General features: G+C 42.9%; 1 protein-coding gene across 9 annotated transcripts in view; it reads right to left on the bottom strand.

Moving 5' to 3' along the window:
- LOC134356755 (inositol 1,4,5-trisphosphate receptor type 1) overlaps window positions 1-19,657 on the bottom strand; it is a 552,079-nt gene that overhangs the window by 60,928 nt on the left and 471,494 nt on the right. The gene's annotated exons all lie outside the window — the stretch shown is intronic.

Raw genomic sequence — 19,657 nt, 5'->3', positions numbered from 1 at the left:
CAGTGGGGCGGGATCAGCAACCCACCTCTTTTCACACTGTGGGTTTGCGGGGAAGGTGTGGAGGAGGATGAAAGGGCTGGTGTCACGATTCATCCCCAGCAGCTGTGTAACAGAGGACTCTCTGATCTACGGGCTGTTCCTGGGGATGCACATGGAGACAATCATCATGCGCCGCTGGCAGATCATCAATCTGGTGAAAGATGCTCTTTGGTCGGCCCGAGACTCGATGGTCTACCAGCACATCGAGATGCCCGTGGCAGAATGCTGCCGACTGGCGCATTCTTGGTTGCAGGGTTATGTGCTAAGGGACGCACTGAAACTTGGTGCGGCCACCACAAGGGCCTGGTGGTGGGGAAGGACCACAATTTCGGGTGCTTCTCCCGCGGGAGTGAGGGGTTGGGTACTACTACGTCGACTCAGGCCTAGGGGGCCAGCGTCGGGCACAATGACGGACTCTCCACTTCTCCCTCTCCCTCATCAGTGTGTTCAGTTCATCTACATTAGGGGCTGGGTGGCAGGGAGTGTACCCCTCAACTACGGTTGCATTGTATAACAGGAATCACCAGAGTGCCGTGAGTGGCTGAAATTTTTAAGCTGTATGGAATGTAATGGTAATGTCTGTAAAGAATTTAGAGTAATTGAATGGTTTATTGTAACTAATTTTATGGTGAATAAAGTATATTTTGATTTAAAAAAATGTTATTTTCCACGTTATGCTCACACATTTGAAATCAGGAAATACTTTTCTCCCCACTGGTCAGGGTTTTAATGTACAAGATGATGCAATTTTAAGATAGAAAAGGTGCTAGAGAGGGAGAAGAGGATATGTTTCTTTTATAAATATTTCAGTTAGGGCAGTCTGGAACACACAATGCAATAAAGATATGGATCATGAAAGAAGCAGCTTTGGAAGTGAAAAGGGGAAAGTAGGTGACATGGATATTGGGAGAGATCTTGAAGGTAGGACTGATTGGAATTCCCTTTTAAAGATTCAGAAACAGAATCAGGAAGTCAAGGATCTAGGTCAAGACTATGTATGGACTATACGAGGGCTGTGGTCTCTTTCCATGCATAATATTTCACAAAGAATGAACCTCTGAAGGGGAGCTTCTTGTGCACAGCTTGCTCATTACTCATCGGGGGGGGGGGGGGAGGGAGGTGGTATTATGGGGTCGGTTGATATGGCAGGAGAGAAAGCACCACCATCTCGAAATACAGAAAAAGGCATCCAAAGTCTTCAAATTTTCTCCAAATCATTGCTATCTAACAGATATACTTCAATCCCCAAATCAGAAAGAATGCAATTCAAAGGAAAGCATTCTTATATCGGTTTAATGCTAAACAATACATGTGGGTGGAAAAATGCGTATGTAAACCAGAAAAATGAGTCATGCCAACAAAAACTCACTATCTACATTGTACCGACAGGTAACATCGGAATATTCAGAAAAACACAGAGCAAAAATTCAAGACAGATTCAGGCTTGGCAAGATATATTAATGTTAACAGAATTGCGTAAACTTCTAGCCATATAAGTTCTCATTTTCACATGTTTAGCTACAGTATAAAATGCTTTATACTTACAAGACAGGAGTTATTCTGCTAATAAAGCAAATCATTTGACTGCAATGAAATAATATGCTGCAAGAATGGAAATGCTATCCATTTTGAAACTTCTGGGCTGCCCGCATCCACCTCTGTTTCTTGCACACCTGCCCTCACCTCATTCTCCCATGCCTATAGGATTCCCTTACCCTCATCTCCCACCCCATGAGCCTCCGTACCAAGCACATCAATCTCCATAACTTCCACCATCTAAACTGGGCTCCTATCACCAAGCTCATTTTTCTCTCCTCCACAACTATCTGCTTTCAGTAGATATTGCTCTCTACGTGACCCCCTTGTCCAGACGTCTCTCCCCACTGATTTCCCTTCAAGCACCTCTGGACCAAACAGATAACTATAGTTATCCATTTTCTGACTTGTCACCCAAAAGTCTTTTAATGCTGTTTTCAATATTAAGTTCAAAAAAAGGCTTTGTAATTTTACCTACAGTATGAACCCAGATTTGTATGAACAATGGCAGGTCAACAAATTGTGGAAGCTAAAACAAGATATGATGGTTTTATTTTACTTTACAATGAAATGCTCCAAAACCTTGGATACCTTGTCAATGACTCACCATAATATCTTTTCACAAAATAGTATTCCCAGATACCAGTTGCAATGCTACCATAACACACTTGTGTATGGTATGATTTGATGGGAGGGCATGGAAACAAGCTTTTAATATATGTCACAACAATAAACACACACATGCGCAGATCAAAGTGACATATTTAATTTATCTGAAAAGCTGAGAGGGAAATGGAGTAACTTTTTAGCTCAATCATTGCTCGGGGAAAAATGACCTGAAGCCTTAGGCCAGAACTTCCAGAATCTTCCAGGCTAGTTTCCCAGGTGATAATCCCATACTTATGTTTTGCAGACCTGCCGGTGCCCACTTGCATAGCCACAAATCACTTGAGATGTTTAAAGAGCTAAGTTAATACAAGCAAATGTAAAATATTTCTCATCTCTCACAACATTTTCTCTCGATGGAAATCATTTTCCTTAGTGACCCTGCACTGTCTAGACTGCTGCAGCTCCAGTGAATGGACTCCATACGAGAGAATGGGTAATGAGGGAAGGTCCATCCTCCACTCGACTCCACAGAGTGTAATTGGCAGAAAGGCTATCTGACTCCAGCATGCCCTATACTTCCATTTGACTGAGCCCAATCACGGAAGACAACCAACTGTCCTGTCACAAACTGGTGGCCAAAGGCAAGTGCAGCTTTACCCTAACCAACTGCTGAGAACTTCTGAATGCTCAAGCACTTGGTCCTTGACAGCTCAGGCTAACCATTGGATCTACCCTTCAACTCTTAGCTGATCTACACAAGTTAAGGGACCAGGCTCTCACAATGACAAAGGAAGAGGTGATGTGATTGCCAATGTATTGGTCTAACACCCACTCCACACCCATCTTTTTCCAGTGTCCCTGCAACTTATTCTCTCTCCTACATGCCTATCATCACACACTTAAATCTCCTCTTTCATTTAACCTATACAAGATAATAAATGAGAGTAGCTAATTAACATAATTGGGATGTTGGATAAAAACCCATGCTGTCACAGAAAGACTTGGCATGGACAGTGCCTGATGTCAGGATCTAGTCAGTCCTTGCGCTGGAATAGTGCGGCAGTAGAACTAAACGCTGCATCACCATGATGCCCTTTTCTGGCCTTTTTTGTTGATGCCCTCCACAGCTAGTATAGCTGATACATTTCATTAATGTTAGAAAACTATCAAACATCTTAATGAAGATCAAGTCTTATTTTAAAATTCCACTCTACTTTTTAAAAATTAATTACAAATTTCTAACCCCTTCTGATCATCACATATTAGAAACCAGATAAAAAGGCTATTGATGAGTAGTCAAGGGTGGAGTGACCGAGGACAAACTTGTTTGCAGGATGAGCATAGTAGCAAGACCTTGTAACGACATGAGGTACATGAAACTCTGGAACCAGCAAAAGATGGAGCATGATGATTCAAATTGAAGGATGGCTAATGCTGAAAAGAGCAAGTTGTAAGAAATGGCTTCTTCGGGGAAAAAAACTTGGTCCACGATTGTGCAGTGCAAGCCATTGGGTAATGTTAAGTCTTATTCTGTATGTTATACAGCACATAACCTCAAGTCTTTAGTAATAGCTATGGCTTTAAAGAACTGACTCCCACAACCTTTGGTTTTGTTACTCAGGCATGTTGCAAGTTTCTGTCTATATATTGTTACGTACCCCGTAACTGGGTTGCCAAACCAGCAGAAATGGATCACTCAGTTGGAGTCTGGAGTACTAGAACTAAGAAAGTTTTATTAAAGAAACAAGCAACACAGTAATCGAAAGGATAATAAATGCAACAATTCAACAATGATAACCACACATGTGCACAGAATTAAGATAACAGCATCAATCAAGCTCTATCGTTGTCTAGGGGTAAATGACCAATTTCAAAATGACTCAAAGTTCAGTCCAGTTTGTAGTTCAGTTCGCAGTAATCGTTGCCATGGCGGTGGACAACGTGGGGGAAGAGAGAGATAGAATAGGAACAACTCATCATTCAGAACGGCTTCACTCACAGACCAGCAAGATGGCTCACAGACCAGCGAGATGGTTCACAAACAGCTTTTGGGCGGGTCCTTGGTGATGTCACCTGAGGTCACCGACTGTGACCCCTCCTCCAGATGCGGTCGATCCTCTGCAGTGAACCCGGCACCCAGGCAAGGGCGGACACACACCGGGTTCCCGCTGATCGTACCTTTCCACCCACTCATGAGAAGCGCACCGCTTCCAGGGTCTCGTTACCTCGGGTGGCGTGTGTGTCTGTCTTAGCGAACCTGTCCCTTTTTATCCCCCTGCTGGGGTATCGCCTGTCCATCACTTCAAACAGTTCAGGGCTCAAAGGGGGGAGCCGCTCCAGACAGCTCTTCCTCCCACATCCCTTCATTACACATCTCCAGACGCTGCTCCATTGTTCCTTATCTCTCCTTCCCCTGAGGGCAGGTGGCAGACCAACTGCTGATGCCACTGATGCTAGCCCAGGCCAGCAAACATCTTAATTTTATGTGTATTCTCGTAACACTTCCCCCCTTTAAGGATTTTTACCGGGAGGTAAAAATTACAAACATGACTACATTATCTGATACATACACAATATACATCTTTAACAGTTATTTAGCTAATACAGAGAATTTGAAATTGTCAACACCTTGACAGACAGTCATCACATTTTCTGTTCCTTTTACACGTGTTATTAATAATCCCTTAGACCAGGCTCCAACTCAGCAAACTTCATAGTGGCCAAAAACACTGATGAATTGCGACCAATGTAACCTCTCATTTGGTTTTGTCCCGGACCACAACAACAAGGGTCGTCCCATTCCGACTCAATTTTCCCTCACAAGGGCTTAGTAGGAGGGGGATGGGTATTGACCGCAGAGTTATTGCAAAACTTCCTGCAGTACCCCACCATCTCCAAAAGCCTTCTGAGGGCCCTCTTGTCTGTCGGGGTTGGGAGGTCAGCGATAGCCTGCACTGTAGCTTGCATCACTGCCAGCTGCCCCTGTGTCACCACAATTCCCAGGTAAGTGACATTCGCGTGGCCGAATTCATTTTTTCCAAGGTTCACTATCAAGCTGGCTTCAGACAGCCGTGTTAAATTGCCAATACACACCTCTGTGTTCATCAGCCCTTTAGTCACTGAATTACTCAAAAAATATGGGTGTTGTTTGCTTGGCTGCCCTATTGTAACCGACATAACCCAACGTCCCAGTTCTTTGCATTTCCTCGGGACAATCAAACACATGGGTGCGAGTCGTTTAATTACTCCTTCGGGGATTAAGGGAGAGACCTTATCAGTAGACCTGGCCAAAACAATAGCCTTCTCCCATCTGACCGATCCCATCCTAATCTTTTCAAAATGGTTTTTTCCTCTTATCAAGGGGCCCCTAGCTTCATTGATTTCCACGCTAACACCGACCAGGTTTGTTAGCATATCAAAAACCGGTGACCGTCTCAGTTCGCGTCGGTCATGATCAATAACATTTTTCCCCCTGGGCAGCCGGTAAATCTCTTTCATGATTCCACCAACTGTTTCCTCCAGCACCGCAAAATGTCCACCGGGGGGTACCTCGTGGGCCATGTTAAAAACCTCATCCCCATAACTCTTTTGCACCACCCCCCACTCCTCATCTGCGGATACTGTCCTTGATTTCCCTTTCTTCCTTAGCACTTCCTCATCCGCACAATAGCCTACTAGTTCCCTTGTCAAGGCTGTGTCAGAGAGAGCGGTCTCGGCAAAACCCATCAGCCCCTCGCCTCGCTCCTGCGTCTGCACAAATTCTTTCCTGGCTACTGCTACGTCCGTCCCAGCTCCCTCACTACCTCTTATCTCACTACACCCTGTCTCATACAAGGTTGGCAGAAATGTTTCAGCCAAATTCACCATCGCGGGCGGGGCCTCCATGCTGGCAGGCTGACCCGTCAATCTCACGACTGGGAACACAATTCCTCCGGCGATGTCATTACCGAGCAAGACTTCCACGTCTTTCATCGGTAATTCGGACCTCACCCCAATCGTGACTAGTCCAGAGACCAGGTTGCTCTGTAAATGTATCTGGTGCAAAGGGACTGACTCTGTCCCTTCCCCAACACCTTTGACCTCTACCTCCCCAGTCTGGGTCTCTGAGCTAAACTCTAATACACTCTTCAGTATTAGTGACTGACACGCTCCCGTGTCTCTCCAGATCCGCACTGGAACTGGTTTTAACCTCTTTTTCACTGACACCAGTCCGGCCGAGATAAACCTCTCGCGCCCTTCCTGGACTTTTTCAGACCTGTCCTTCCCTAGCGGTTCGCTTAACAGCTCGATACAGCCATTCAAAATTTCCGCTTTTCCTTTCCCCGTCTCCTTCCTTGGGGCAAAGCACCTGGACGCAAAGTGTCCGACTTTCCCACAATTAAAACAGACGACCCCAGGAGACTTCCTACCAGACTGCTCCCGGTCTACCTTATCCTTTTCACTAGTCCCCGGCTTACTTTCTGACTTTTCCGGTGGACTCTCCCCGCCGTCCTGACTACCCTTCTGGTAGCCTTTACTCGGGGCAACCTTCATTTTATGCGTCAACGCATACTCATCCGCTAACTTAGCAGTTGCGGCTAACGTGGCTGCCTCTTTCTCATCGAGGTAGGGTCTCATACCCTCAGGGACACAACCTTTAAACTGCTCAATCAGAATCAGCTGCAGCAGTCTGTCATAATCCCCCTCTACCCCTTTCGAGGCGCACCAACGCTCACAATATGTTTGCATCTCGCGAGCAAACTCCAAATACGTGCGGTCCCACCGCTTCCTCGCATTCCGGAACCTCTGCCGGTATGCCTCCGGGACCAACTCATAAATCCTGAGGATGGCCTCCTTCACCACCTCATACTTCTGGGCATCTTCCGCGGATAAGGCGGAGTAAGCTTGTTGGGCCTTCCCTTTCAGTACACTCTGAAGTAAGACAACCCACTTATCCCTCGGCCATTCCTGACTTATAGCTACTTTTTCGAAGTGGAGAAAGTACCGATCCACATCGGTATCGTCAAAAGGGGGAACCAGCCTAACCTCCTGGGTCGCCCGGAACCCTCCACCTTGGTTCGGCACGAGCCCCTGCTCGGCCCTTATCTTTAACTTCTCCAGCTCAAATTCCCTTTCCCTCTGTTTCTCCTCTCTCTCCAACTGTCTGTCCCTCTCTCTCTCTTGCCTTTCTACCTCTCTCTCCTGCCTTTCTAACTGCTTCTCTTCGTGTTCTAACTGCCGTACCCGGAACTCGTGCTCGAGTCTCAGTTTTTCAAGCTGTACCTGTACCGCGTCTCCAGCAGGTTTTTCAATAGACACCTCCCCCAGCTCACCTTGGGGAAACACACCTTTAGATACATAGTGCTCTACAATAGCTCTGTGTATCTCCTCTCTCCTCATTGTCGACTTCACCTTAGCAAGATTCACCCGTTTTGCCACAGCTATCAATTCCGATTTCCTGGCATCCTCTAATGCCTCCAAGGTCGGCGCCTTGAAAAATTCCTCAACCTCCATTTCTGCTGTTTGTCTTTTCTTTCTTTCGGGAATTTTAACCCAATCAATTTACTCCGTCCCAAATTTAGCGTTCAAAATCCCGGACGAGCCCCCACTTATGTTACGTACCCCGTAACTGGGTTGCCAAACCAGCAGAAATGGATCACTCAGTTGGAGTCTGGAGTACTAGAACTAAGAAAGTTTTATTAAAGAAACAAGCAACACAGTAATCGAAAGGATAATAAATGCAACAATTCAACAATGATAACCACACATGTGCACAGAATTAAGATAACAGCATCAATCAAGCTCTATCGTTGTCTAGGGGTAAATGACCAATTTCAAAATGACTCAAAGTTCAGTCCAGTTTGTAGTTCAGTTCGCAGTAATCGTTGCCATGGCGGTGGACAACGTGGGGGAAGAGAGAGATAGAATAGGAACAACTCATCATTCAGAACGGCTTCACTCACAGACCAGCAAGATGGCTCACAGACCAGCGAGATGGTTCACAAACAGCTTTTGGGCGGGTCCTTGGTGATGTCACCTGAGGTCACCGACTGTGACCCCTCCTCCAGATGCGGTCGATCCTCTGCAGTGAACCCGGCACCCAGGCAAGGGCGGACACACACCGGGTTCCCGCTGATCGTACCTTTCCACCCACTCATGAGAAGCGCACCGCTTCCAGGGTCTCGTTACCTCGGGTGGCGTGTGTGTCTGTCTTAGCGAACCTGTCCCTTTTTATCCCCCTGCTGGGGTATCGCCTGTCCATCACTTCAAACAGTTCAGGGCTCAAAGGGGGGAGCCGCTCCAGACAGCTCTTCCTCCCACATCCCTTCATTACACATCTCCAGACACTGCTCCATTGTTCCTTATCTCTCCTTCCCCTGAGGGCAGATGGCAGACCAACTGCTGATGCCACTGATGCTAGCCCAGGCCAGCAAACATCTTAATTTTATGTGTATTCTCGTAACAATATACACTGTACCTCCCATCTATGTGTTCTTGAAGACAGCTACGCGGTTAATGAAAATAACCAAACCCGATCACGCAATATTTCCTATGCCATAAATGGTTAATTTTCAAGTTTTCAACCAATTTCCACCAACCATACAACTTTAAATTAAAACAAAATTTTCTTAGGCTCATATAATCCTGTTTAAAAAACATACTGTATACATTTCAGTACTTGCTTCTTATGCCTCTCTTTAACGTACTCCAGAATACCAATGAAAAAATAAGGCCTTTAAAAGGGGGAACTATGAAAGTAAAGCTAAGGAAGCTATCATACAACATTACTTACATTTTCTTGAAAGGATTGTGGTGCAAAGTTAAACATTTAACTCCCGCTTCTCTACAACATTCAACATTTTTCTCTGTGCAATATGACCTGAATTGGAAAATCTGAGATTCCCAGCAGTATAAACAAAATTATGGTAAATAAGACTCTCGAGCAAATACAACGCAGGATGAAGGAAAACACTATACAGATCAGGAAGACAGTAACAGAAGCACTGGAGGAACTCAGTAGGTCAGGCAAAATTTGCAGAGGGAAAAAGGTAGTCAACGTTTCGGGTTGAGACCCTTCATCAAGGGCTGAGCCTGATTCCCATTCCTGATTAAATGCACTGACCCAGATCGTCAACTGTCCATTTCCCTCCACAGATGCTGCCTGACCCACTGAGGTTAACCATCTGTTATGTGTGTTCTTCCAGATTTTCAGTATCTACAGTCTCTTGCTTCTACAGAATAGGATGATGACATCTTTTTCGCTCCATATTTAAGAAGGACAGCAATTCACCAGTTATGGAATATTTAAGATGGTGATTATAAATCTAAAAAAATTAAGCCAATCTCATTGAATGGTATTATTTCTGGTGACACCACCATTCCCTGAACGGCTTTGTTAACCTTCAGGTTGTCTACACGATCAACAATAAGACACAAGTGAAATTACCTCATAATACTGTTGCAATCTTCCATCTGTTTCAGATCACTTCTATTGTACCCGAAAAGCTTTTGAAGTGGATGGGATGCTGTCCACTATTAAAATGCCATGCTTAACATCCAAAGTAACACACACAAAATGCTAGAAGTCGTTGCAGACTAATTGAACCTCACTCTCTCCTTGATTCATTGTTTTTCATTTACCTTTCTTTTACATCACTTATCAGCTCTTCTTTTCATTTCTCAGTTTCATCTGATACTTTCCACTCTTGTCCTTTCAGATTTCTCTTTTATTTGCCTTTGCTACGACACACTTCACAAGTAGACCTTCTGTTGGTGACACTTTGCATTTCAGAGTGTAATCCTGGCTGTTTTTCCAGTACTGCATACTGCTGAAACAATGACACACCATTCCAGGTGCTACTTTCCCATCTGTCTGCTCAGAAGATCCCATGGCAGTGTTTGAAGGTGATAACAAAAGTTTACTTGGGATCTCAGGCAATATTTAGTCTTCATAATAAATCACTAAAACAAATGATTTGCTCATACCTTTCACATCTGGCTTGTGAGGCATTGCTGTTCATAAACATTGCCATATTCCCCATACTCCTGCATCGGTAACATAAAGTGTGCTGTATTTTCTTTGGAAGGGCATCTTCCTGAGGTTATCACAGGTTCAAAGTACATTTATTATCAAAGTATGCATACTTTATATAACCTTGAGATTCGTCTCCTTACAGGCAGTCACGAAACAAAGAAACTCAACAGCACCCATTAAAAACAAAAGAAGACCATCAAACGCCCAGTGTGCAGAGAGAGAAAAAAAGTTGTGTGTCCCTCACCTTGGACCCCGACACCCTGACCACTTCAACCTGGCCTGGTGCTTAATTCTCTTGTTTCTTTTTCCAAGCTCCATGAGCTCGGCAGAAATAACAGTCAACTAAATGCGAAAGAAAGAGCTATCAAATGTTTTTGGAATGGAAAAAAAAACTTTACAGATACAAGTCGTAGCCTACTGTAGAACCATATGGAAAAAGTGCAAGAAGTCAAAAGAACACATGATCTTGACTGGATTGATGGGTCAAAACTATTTACTACCTTGATAACACACTACTAACAGTTCCAACTTATCTACTGCTCCACCCTCAATCAGCTTTATGCACAAGACTATAAAGTCATTATTTCTAAACTTTCTACATACTGAATGTAACCCTATTGTTTGACTCTGTTTATATAAACTGATATTTTCAGGTTTACTGCACATTTTTATCAGTTTCATACCTGGCCTACCCACCACCAGTCTAATGCCAACAGAGAACAGCAGTAGGTCCTTTATTTGGAAGACAAAGCTGTCAAATGACGTCTCTTTCTCTGCTTCCTTCTGTATCTGATACCACAAGAAACAGGCCCACCTGGAGTCAGAATGACATGCTGTCACTCCAAACTGACTGAGCCAGAATTGAGAAAATCAAAGTATTCTCTTTGATATGAGAAAGTTAGCTTTGCAGAGGAATATTTACAAAGTGAGTATTTATACCACTTGATCACACAATGAAGTAGAGCTAAAACTCTCGGCTGTCAGATTTTATTTCAATCACAGTTGATTTATTCACTATATATACTCTATTTAAATATACCTTTTAGGAACTCATGACTTAACCAGCAACTGGCGTGCCTCAAGGCTGTGTGCTGAGCCCTCTTCTGTACTCCCTTTTCACCTATGATTGCGTTCCTGTACACGGTTCTAACTCCATAATCAAGTTCGCAGACGACACCACGGTGGTTGGTCTGATCAGAGGGGATGACTGGACGGCCTACAGGGACGAGGTCCAGCACCTGGCTGCATGGTGTGCCGACAACAATCAGGCCCTTAACACCCAGAAGACCAAGGAGATCATTGTGGACTTCAGGCATGCCAGAAGTCACACTCATGTCCCCATCTACATCAACGGAACTGTAGTGGAGCGTGTATCAAGCTTCAAATTCCTGGTGTCCACATTTCTGAGGATCTCACCTGGTCCTTGAACTCCTCCATCCTGATCAAAAAGGCACAACAGTGCCTTATTTCTTGCGGAGCATGAAGAAAGCTCACCTCTGTCCCAGGATACTGACGGACTTTTACCGCTGTACCATTGAGAGCATACTTACCAACTGTATCTCAGTGTTGTATGGCAATTGTCCCGTATCAGACCTCAAAGCGCTCCAGCGTGTGGTGAAAACTGCCCAGTGGATTATCGGCACCCAATTGCCCACCATTGAGAACATCTACCATAAACGCAGCCTGGGCAGGGCGAAAAGCATTATCAGGGATGCATCTCACCCTAACCATGAACCTTTTACTCTCCTCCCATCTGGTAGACGCTACAGGAGCCTCCACGCCCGCACCAGCAGGCACAGGAAGAGCTTCTTCCCTGAGGTTGTGACACTGCTGAACCTCTCATCACAGCGCTAAGCAGTATTGCATCCGTATTGTACTGTCTCAGTACGTTTATATTTGGGTGCTGTAGCATTTTTTTTTATTTGCAGTTATTTTGTAAATAACACTATTCTTTGCATTTCTGGTCAGATGCTAAATGCACTTCATTGGCTTTGTATCTGTACTCGGCACAATGACAATAAAGTTGAATCTAATCTAATCTAATCTAAACAAAGAATCCCAAAAATAGCAGGTGTTTTCCTGCTGCAAGGTATAATAAGTTTGACTCCAGTTGATTACAACAGTGTCGCCTTCCAATGAGACCAACAGAGAAGTGACGTAATAGACTCTACTCTGCCTGATTTTGGTGTGACTACATGCAGACAGACACCTAATTGTAGACAAGGTTAAATAAAAAATAGAAAAGACTGCACAGCGGGCCACCGCTCCACTCTCTCAAATAATTGCAATACAATTGGTCAGGATTGTATTTGCGTAACTGGGGCAATCTATTTAAATCCTTATTGCGGCACTGAAACAACATATGGTTACTTGTGTCCTACTTTGTTCGAGGTTTTCAGTTGACATGAGCCTTCTAATCCTTAAGGAAAATATTGACTGAAAAGCAGATGTGATCGCGGAGTAAATTTACAGATTTCTTACTTGTGGAGAACAGTCTCTGTAAGCAGACTTGGCCTGCATTATGGTGTATTTTGATTTGTAGAAAGGTTGTAGTACTTCTTTGATTACCAAAAAAAAACAAAGGAAAGATTCTCGACTGTCACTTCCATCTTGGCGGTGATGCACATGTAATCAAATTGCATTTGAACCAGTAAGTTTTCTCACAAATAAATTCGACAGCCCTCTTTGACTGAAGTTATTTAAAAATGACTTGGGAGGTCAGATAATCTAGTTACGAGAAAGGAATGTAGCTACTAAAAAGTAAAGCCAATAAGTACCTGCATTTAATGTTGGTTGCTCTGAACTACTGTGAGCAAAGGGAAGGCCAAGCCATTGACAGAAATAGTATAAAAAGAGAAAATGTACCTGAAACAATTAATGCTGAGTAGAAGCATCATGATTCAAGAGGTAGAAGTGCACGTTGTCTGAATTTTAAAAGTCTCCGGGGTAGTAAAACCAAACCTGACATTATGTGGTTCCCCTCAATCCACACAGAAACATCAACATCACTGCAAAATATCATCTACAAATATGCTGATAATACAGCCATTGTTGGTAGAATCTCAGGAGGTGAGGAAAGGGCATACAGGAGTGAGATATGCCAACTAGTGGAATGGTGCTGCAGCAACAACCTGGCACTCAATGTCAGTAATACGAAAGAGCTGATTGTGGACTTCAAGAAGGGCAAGACAAAGGAACACGTACCAATCCTCATAGAGGGATCAGGAGTGGAGAAAGTGAGCAGCTTCAAGTTCCTGGGTGTCAAGATCTCTGAGAATCTAACCTGGTCCCAGCATATTGATGTAGTCATAAAGAAGGCAAGGCAGTGGCTATGCTTCATTAGGAGTTCGAAGCAATTTGGCATGTCAACAAATACGCTGAAAACTTCTATAGTTGCACTGTGGAGAGCATTCTGACAGGCTGCATCACTGTCTGGTATGGAGGGGCTACTGAACAGGACCAAAAGAAGCTTCAGATGGTTGTAAATCTAGTCAGCTCTAGCTTGGGCACTAGCCTACAAAGTATCCAAGACATCTTTAGGAAGTGGTTTCTCAGAAAGGAAGCAGTTTCTCAGAAAGGCAGCGTCCATTATTAAGGACCTCCAGCGCCCAGGGCATGCCCTTTTCTCACTGTAACCACCAGGTAGGAGATACAGAAGCCTGAAGGCACACACTCAGTGATTCAGGAACAGCTTCTTCCCCTCTGCCATCCAATTCCTAAATGGACTTTGAAGCTCTGGACACTACCTCACTCTTTTTAATATATAGTATTTCTGTTTCTGCACATTTCTTTTTAATAATCTATTCAATATGTAATTGATTTACTTGTTTATTTATTATGTTTTATTTTATTTATTATTATTTTTTTTCTCTCTCTCTGCTAGATTATGTATTGCATTGAACCGCTGCTGCTAAGTTAACAAATTTTATATCACATGCCGGTGATAATAAACCTGATTCTGATTCCGAAAGCAACCCATGACCTGCTCTGCTCAAGCATACTGATGTGAAACATCCTAAAGATGTCAGTGTAAAATGAAGAATATTTGATTACAACCCCATTCTTTAATTGCTGCCATTCATACAATACCATATGGGCAACAACGCCGAATAATCCTGGTAACTTCAGTCACACAGCCCATTCTCTATCCAAGGACTTCATCTGCAATCACATCTCAAGGAGATGGCAGAATCCAAATTAACGCAACAATGCCAAAAACAAAGTGGTGGGAATTTGAAGCTATAATTTGAGCCATATTAAAGATTTCCTAATCCTTAATAAAGACTCTTCATTTGGTGAATTAGGCAAGCAAACATATGGCATCTGAAGTGTGTCGAGGTTGGAACAAGAATCTAGCCTGCATGATGAACAATTAACAATAGACACAAGATGTTGGAAACACACAGTGGAAAGAGAAACCATTAAACGTTTCAGGTTGAAGCTTTTGATAGAAACTGGTGCTTCCAGCATTTTCAGTTTTTGTTTCAGATTTTGAGCTCTCTGTCTTGATTTTGAAGCACTATAAAGCTAAAATAATTAGCAAAAGAAACAGAAGGAAGACTTATGTAAAATAGATATAATACATCCATTGGTGAATGGGAACCTTCAAATTGGCATTGGATCAAAAAATTAATGGAAGTAATATGTCCTGATGAAGTGTCTCAGCCTGAAACATCAACTGCTTATTCTTTTCAATGGCTAATGCCTGACTTGCTGAGTTCCTCCAGCATTATGCGCGTGTTACTCTGAATTTCCTGTAACTGCAGAGTCTTTTGTGTTAGGGAAATAATTTGTAATGTTTTGGGAAAAGAACAGAAAATGGAGCCAATTATTAACTCTTTTAAGAGGGCCATAACATGCTGAAGGACTCCTTCCATATTGTACAACACTTAGCGATCAAAAGTAGCAGTCACAATATTCATCCAATTACTTCATTAGATTATGAGGACACTCAGTCCTCGTTTATTGTCATTTAGAAATACATGCATTAAGAAATGATACAATGTTCCTCCAGAGTGATATCACAAAAAAACAGGACAAACCAAAGACCAACACTGACAAGACCACATAATTATAGCATATAGTTACAGCAGTGCAAAGCAATACCATAATTTGATAAAGAGCAGACTATGGGCACGGTAAAAAAAAAGTTTCAAAGTTCTGATCGACTCCCCACAGTCCTGATAGCAGGCGGCAAAAGGGAGAAACTCTCCCTGCCATAAACCTCCAGACGCCGACAACTGCCAATGCATTGGAAGCACCTGACTACAGCCGACACTGAGTTCGTCCGAAAACTTTGAGCCTCCGACCAGCCCTCCGACACTGAGCACCATCTCTGCCTAGCGCTTCGACCCTGTCCCGGCCGCTGAGCAACAAGCAAAGCCGTGGACGTGGGGCCTTCTCCTGTGGAGATTCAGGATCACACAGTAGCAGTGGCAGCAAAGAAGGCATGTCAGAAGTTTCTCCAGATGTTCCTCCGTGCTGTCACGTCTGTCTCCATCAAATCAGGATTGTGCACGGCACCCTACTTGACAGATAACAGATATCATTCACCGGAGTGGCCGCTGCGTGCTGCATCACACCGCCATCTTCTCCTCCTCGTCCATTGGTATCATGAGGATACCAATGAGTTCAGAGAGACACTGTACATAATGGGCATCACATAAAATGTCTTCCCTGCAAATTGATTAAATGAAGGGTGAAAACTTGAGACAACTTGTAGACACCAACACAAACTTTCAGCCAAGACAGAAGCTAACAAAAAAATCTGTACTCAAAGGCCGGATTGAATGGCAGCCAAAATCATTTGATGCATTGAATGCTTCCCCTCATTTCTTTTATGAGGATTTGTCATTCCCCAATAAAACAAACCAAAAATAAATCAACATCATTTATGATCAAGATGACGATTGGAATATTTGTTGCAGGTTTTAAATCTTTGAAGCCTTTAGGAGAGTTAGCTACAAGAGTTCAAAGATTTCAGTCCAAGTCATTGTGGGGTGATGTTGAAGCACAATTAGAATCAGACATTGATAAGTAAAAATGAAGCTGGAGAGACCTTTAACCTTTCTCAGTGATTCTACCATAGTTTATAACTTCAGCTTATTTTATCCTGTGCCATCTAACGTCTACTGGCTCAGTTTTAGTATGTACAATTGTCAGGTATCCACTCCACTGAAGAAATAGGGGGTTCAAGGGACTAATTTTGTGCCAGGTCTTTTTGCAGTCTTGTTCTCTTAGCTCTCACTCAAAAGGAGAATGTATTTGTGTTGATATGGTGTTGCACAACCTAATGGTCACATCACCTGCTTCAGTGTTGGCCTGGATGAACACAGGTAGTTTGATCTTGCTCTCATTTACAATGAGGTAGCACTGGTGTGAACAATAGGCCTTGCCTTAACTTGTATTTCAATTTAACATGCAGTACTGTCCCAGCCACATACGCATTTCTCACCTTAGATTTTATATCAAGCGCCTGAACCAATACCTTCTAATTCCAAAGCTACAGGACTGCCCTCTGGGCCACAGTACCTGGTTGTCTGTTTGGTTATTCTATTCATAATTCTAATACAGGTTTCATAGAACCATAAGACATATAAAGGAAAATATGCAGATGCTGGAAATCCAAGCAATATACACAAAATGCTGGAGGAATTCGACAGACCAGGCAGTATCTATGGAAAAGTATAAAGTTGATGTTTCGGGCAAAGACCCTTTGGCAGGACTGGACCATAAGATATAAGAGCAGAATTAATCCATTTGGTTCATTGAGTCTGGTTTGCCATTCCATCATGGTTGATTTATTAACCCTCTGAACCCCATTCCCCTGTCTCCTCCCCATAACCTTTGACTCCTTTACTAATAAAGAACCTATCAACCTCTGCTTCAAATACCCAATGAGTTAGCCTCCACAGCCATCTGTGGCAATGAATTTACCATTCTCTAGCTAAAGAAATTTCTGCTCATCTCTGTTCTAAAGACCCTTGTATTCTGATGAGCCTTCAGGTCTCATACTCCCCCACAATGGGAAGCATCCTCTCTACGTCCACTCTATCGAGGGCTTTCAGTATTTGATAGATATTAATGTTATCCCCCCCACCATTCTTCTAAACTCCAGTGAGTACAGGCTCACAGCTATCAAATGCTTCTCATACCTTAATCCTTTCACTCTTGTGAACCTCCTCTGAACCCTCTCCAATGCCAGCAAATCTGTTCTTAGATAAGGGACCCAAAACTGCTCACAATACTCCAATGTCTTATATTTTATTAATATGCCTTGTCTTTTTTATAATAACATATTAAACTATCACAATTGTTTCAAGAATCACAATTAAACCAGAGTTAACCAAGCAAGTTTTAAAGCAATCCTTCTACTGTACTGCATTATATAACAGAAGGCTACACAAAATCTCTCAGTTCCCAGTAATCTAAACAGAATTGAACATGTTTCCCACTCTAATGCCAAGAGCTGTTCTGCTTTTGAATTCACTGAGAGGGCAGCAGCAACAGTCTGAATTGTACTGCCCAAAACGGAACTTGAAAATATCTGAAGGGGAAGAATTGCAATACTATTGAGCAAGAACAGGTCAAACACTTGGGGAAGGAAGAGAGAGAAGGAAAGAACAGACACAATGGGTCAAATGGCCTCCTGCCACGCTGTAAGATTGTGCAAACATCTTCCACGAAAATACCAGCAAATAATTTAAAAATTCATCAACCTCATGGAATATATCCACATTCTGAATATGAAATCAGGTTACACACTTCCTGCAGGAAATGCATCATTGACAATAATTAAAGAAAAATCCCCTTCCTAATTCTGAGGTCATTCACATCACAGAGGAAGGCCGGTCCATTGACCCTGCACTTTACTGCTACCCACAGTTACCCTGTGCAATGCAGCTCTCTGCAAAAGCAACTGCTTGACATAATTCTTGAACAAGATGCATCTGTTAAATCCTCTGAGGAAACATCTCCAGATGTTCTCTACTCTACTAAACATTTTAGATCACAGTACCAACATCCACCTCTCTGAGAATCAGACTGATGGGGCAAAATGTTGAAGAAGATCATAAATTATCACTCTTAATGTGTAATATACAAGATGTTCTGCAGATACTGGAAATCTAGAATAAAACACACACAAAATGCTGGAGGAACTCAGGCCAGGCAGCAACTATGGAAAAGAATAAAGTCAACATTTTGGGCTGAGACCCTTCATCAGGACTGGAAAGGGCGGGGGAAGATGCACCTCCCACCTTCTTACTTTGGATTGCACCCCTTGCTTCCTTTCCAGCCTTCTTAATGTGCGTTGGCCAAAAGACTTCAAGACCAACTATTTCATGATTATATTTTCATTGGATTTAAGCTAGAAACACCTGAATTAATGCACTTTAATATGCAGGAAACATGCTTTCTAAAACATTGTACCATGATTACAAAGAAAATTTCCCCTTCTCCCCCCTAACACTCTACAATGAGAAACCAAAGATGAAAAATTCAATCTTCATTACTAAAATGTTTCATAGTGACACAATTTTGGAATTGTATTTCATGAGTAGCTTAACTTCAGTTTCAAATGCTGCGTTTACACTTTGAGGTCTTATCTTTCATTAGTGGGACTTGGGTGTTGCTGATGAGGCAATGGCTTTGCTCGGACAACAATAGACTTAAGGTGGTCTGGGGTAAGACCCAGACTAGGTGAAAAATTCCCTTACTCAGAGATTCTGCGCTCTCAATTGTAGAAACATCCAAGCATATTTATTAAACTAGATTTCATAACTTGGCTTTATGCAATTTGAACACTTTTAGGATGCTTTTCCAATAACATTATTGGCTATTAATTCTGAAGTATAATTTACTTTAAACAAATCAAGCATCAATAGTTTCTAAATTTACAATGTTGGCCTAGTGATTTACACTACATAGAAATTTATTCAATAGGGAAATGGAATTGGTTAGGGTTAGGGTCATATGTGCCAAGGGACAGTGAAAAGCTCGACTTGCATACTGTTTATACAGATCAATTCATTACACAGTGCATTAAGGTAGTACTAGGTACAACAGCGACAAAATGAAGAAAAAAGTTAACAATTAGAGAGAAAGTGCAGTGCAGGTAGACAATATGTGCACAATTTAACAAGGTGGACTGTGAAGTCAAGGGACCATTTTATCATACTAGGGAGCCATTCAGCAGTGGGGTCGAAGGTGTCCTTGAGGCTGGTGGTATGTTCTTTCAGGCTTTTCTATTTGCTGCCTAATGGCATAGGGACGAAGAACGAATATCCAGGGTGGGTGGGGTCCTTGATTATGCTGGCTACTTTACAGCTTCTTGCAGTCATGGGCAGAAAAGTTGCCATACTAAGTGGTGTCCAAATCGAATGCTTGCTATGGTGCATCAGTAAAAACTAGGAAGAGTTGATAGGAACATGCCAAATTTCTTGAGCCTGCTGCTGAGGA

Source organism: Mobula hypostoma, chromosome 15 (genome assembly GCF_963921235.1).
Source record: "Mobula hypostoma chromosome 15, sMobHyp1.1, whole genome shotgun sequence".
Classification (NCBI taxonomy): Eukaryota; Metazoa; Chordata; class Chondrichthyes; order Myliobatiformes; family Myliobatidae; genus Mobula; species Mobula hypostoma.
Note: the sequence above shows the minus strand (reverse complement) of the source record. Positions and strands in the feature narration are given on the sequence as shown.